The sequence below is a fragment of the Pinus tabuliformis genome, chromosome Q (genome assembly GCF_031772625.1).
Source record: "Pinus tabuliformis cultivar Carrire ecotype Pingquan chromosome Q, CPIR1, whole genome shotgun sequence".
NCBI lineage: Eukaryota > Viridiplantae > Streptophyta > Pinopsida > Pinales > Pinaceae > Pinus > Pinus tabuliformis.
The window spans coordinates 361,510,971-361,514,785 of NC_142296.1; the positions used below are offsets into that span (position 1 = coordinate 361,510,971).

General features: G+C 26.4%; 1 non-coding gene across 1 annotated transcript; it reads left to right on the forward strand.

Moving 5' to 3' along the window:
• The first annotated feature begins 790 nt into the window (after nucleotides 1-790).
• On the forward strand, nucleotides 791-862 carry TRNAT-UGU (transfer RNA threonine (anticodon UGU)). The gene has a single exon. It is a non-coding gene; the product is annotated as a tRNA-Thr (tRNA).
• The last annotated feature ends 2,953 nt before the right edge of the window (nucleotides 863-3,815 follow it).

Sequence of the window (3,815 nt, forward strand, 5' to 3'; positions counted from 1 at the left end):
AGAGGCACATCCAATGCAAGTTCAAGCCCTTTGTGCCAACTTGTACTAATGTGAAGGACCCTACCCCACTGACATCTTCAGATACTTGACTTAGATGTTATGTTGTTTTTATTTTGTAATGTGTTGTCTCATTGTCATATGACTTTGCCATGATCAATTTTTGTTCCCCGATTTTGTTGAAATTTGTGTCTTCTTATATCGCCGAACTTGTACTAATGTGAAGGACCCTACTCTGGTGACATCTTTATATACTTGACTTAGATGTTATGTTGTTTTTATTTTGTAATGTGTTGTCTCATTGTCATATGACTTTGCCCTGACCAATTTTTGTTCCCTGATTTTGTTAAACTCTATGTCTTCTTATATCACCGAACAGATCCAATTCCATTGTGGTGGGCTGAGATCAATATCTATTTTTGACGATTAATCTATCAATAATGTAACTTGATTTCGAAAAAAAATATATTAACCTAAGTTAAAAAAAAACAAAAACAAACACAAACACAAACCTGCGTTTCGATGACCATTTAAATTATTTTTAATGAATCTATGTATTGAAAAAAATTCGAAACATTTCAAAAAAATCGAAATAAGACGCATGTTCACTTACAAACGTATGTTTTTGTATTGAAATGGTGTCTGATTTTTGCATGTCAAATGGTATTCGAAACTTGTAGAGCTAAATCTTTGACAGCGACACGGTTATGAACGAGGGCGGCACAATTGCGAAGAATTTTTAAAACGCAAAAGTTTCAGTAGTTGATATATATTGGAAGATAGTGACACACGTGCCTCTATAGCTCAGTGGTAGAGCGTCAGTCTTGTAAACTGAAGGTCCGTAGTTCGATCCTGCGTGGAGGCAATTTGTTAATATATTCTTTCATATTATAATTAATTATTTATTATTTTTTTATTATAGTTAATTATTCATAATATTTATCATTTTTATTTAAAATTAATGGTTCATTATTTATAATTTTTACTTTATTTTTAAAAAATAGTTTGAATAACAATGGTCCATATTATGAACATGTTTTGATTTTTGGTATGGTCTTCTGGACCTCTTTTGAAACAGCTCAATCTTATTATCGGCTCAGAGCAGCCCCTCTATTCAGGAACAGTCTGATATATGGTCTTTCATGTTACAGCTCATTATATTTTCTTAATATAATATACATATTGATTTTCTCTCTGAAAAACAATGATCCATATTGAATTTTTGAAAACACCTAATCCAATTTTTACAAATAAAAAATACAAATTTTACTCATGGAAAATTGTAATTGCAGCAATCCTTTTATCACTAGATTCCCATGATGATTGAAAAAAAAAGCCCAAATCTTATAATATATAGACTTCTCACCACTTCTGATGTGAGAGTGTTCTTTATTAATATAATAAATAATTGAGTCAAGTCTGAAGTGAGAGTGTTCTTTATTAATATAATAAATAATAGAGTCAAGTCTTTTGGGTTGGGAGGACCCAAAAAAATCACTATTTTGACTTTTAAGATGTCATTAGCCAAAAAAAATAGCTGAATAAGTTAGTTTTTTATATCATATGAGGATTTCCAATAATATTAGATTATACAGAAATTGTTTCATAAAAATATATAATGAATATGATAATAAAACTTAATATGTAATAAATGATAATAATGAATATAACTTATGAAATTTAATATATAACATATAATAAAAAATCAAATTTAATTTTTCATAAAATTAAAACTATGAAATAAAAAATCTATTAATTACTTCATCCAAAATATACATAATCTATCTCTTGAAATAAAATGAAACATACATTAAATACCTCATCCAAAATGAACATCATTGATACCTTATTTTAGTTGTAATAAAATATATGACATTCCTAACTTTTTAATATCACTAAAAGACTCACTCTAGTACTCTGTTTTTTAAGTATTATTATTAAATTTTTTGTTTTTTAGGTTTACTTTAATTTAAATTATTAACCATTAATAAGTAGATAGTAAAGATTTAGATAATTAATAAGTAGATAGTAAAAATTTAATCTCAATAGTATATTTTATAATATTATTAGTAATATATATAAATTAAAGATTAATGTTATTTTTCTTATTTTAATTAATTTTGTTAATTAGAAAAATGTCATATGAATAAGTGTTATGTGAAATGAGTTATTGTTTTTGGGCATGTGGTATTAATAAGCCATGGTGTTGACCCATTGTATTGTAAAAAACCTGTTTACAAATTAAAAATCTCCATAATAAATTAGAGGTGAATCTCCATGGTTAAGAATATTGTTATAGTTTTTTTAAATGTATATATATTTAACTTATATATTAATTATTTTTGTCATTAATAATAACAATAAGCCATAGTCTGAACACAATTTTTTTTGGCCAAGGAAAACATGCAAATTTCAGCAAGATTTTAATTCCTCCGTATCCTCCTTCTAATAATAATAACAATTTTAAATAAAGTTCTAATTTACTAATTTTTATTTTTAATTTTAATTTTAACAACTTGGGTGTATGATGAAGTTACATATTAATTCTTTTTATTAATAATAATAATAATAATAAATAGAGCTCTAATTTACTATTTTTTATTTTTATTTTTAATTTTAACAACTTGGATGTATGATGAAGTCAAAGTTTTGATGATAATTATAAATTGAAGTCTATTGATCTTTACCAACCATTTAATTTATATTATTACTGTAGTTACTTGTGGAAGCTAAATACACATTATATAAAATAGTAAATGTCTTAATATTCTGCTTGTTTTTAAACATTACTATTAAATCTATTGTTTATTTTTATTTTTTGCTTTCGAAGTATAAATACATATATCTTATTCTAATATTTATTTATTTTAAGTAGGGCACTTTGCATTAGGTCAAGTGAGGATTACATAGATAAATAATTACACACATCTTGTAAATAAAAATTTACAAAAACGTGTAACATGGCAAGACAAAAACAACCACTACTGCTAATAAAAAAACCATGAGTCATAACAACTATTGGGCAACAACTCTAGGGATTCGCCTTGCTAGTCACTATTATCATTTGAGGAGAAGGAGATGTTGGTTGATCTCCTAGCTAGAATGATCAACTTGAGGTTTACATTATTACCTCTTGTACCTCCCTATACCCTATACTGCTTACATTATTTAAAAGATGTGTAACTTTGTGTAGGCTTCCTGCCATGATTAATAAAGTGATAGGAGTGGATATGAACTTTTTGTTAAAAAATTCTTTAACAACAATATTTAACATAAAGTAAATGTAATATGTCGTTGGGCTCTGCGATATGGTATTTTATTTAAATCTATAATAACATTTTTTTTTCAGTTGAAGAAATCATGTCGAGAGCAAAGCTCTTAGGCATACATAGTCTTGCCCAGGATTGGATCACATGACCAAACCTCCCCATCTAATCATTAATAAAGTGATAGGAGCGCATATGAACTTTTTGTTAAAAAATTCTTTAACAACAATATTTAACATAAAGTAAATGTAATATGTTGTTGGGCTCTCAACATGGTATTTTATTTAAATCTATAATAACATTTTTTTTGCAACTGAAGAAATCATGTCGAGAGCAGCTCTTAGACATACATAATCCTGCCCAAAATTAAACCACATAACCAAACCTCCCCACATCCTCGAAACTTAAATCTATAACAATATTATTTACATAAAATTATAATTTAATAAAATAAAAATTTTAAATTTAATAACTCACACGTGAATATATGTTTTATTAAAATTAATTGATACCTTCTATAGGTGAGACTAATAATAGTCAAAGAGCAAAGTG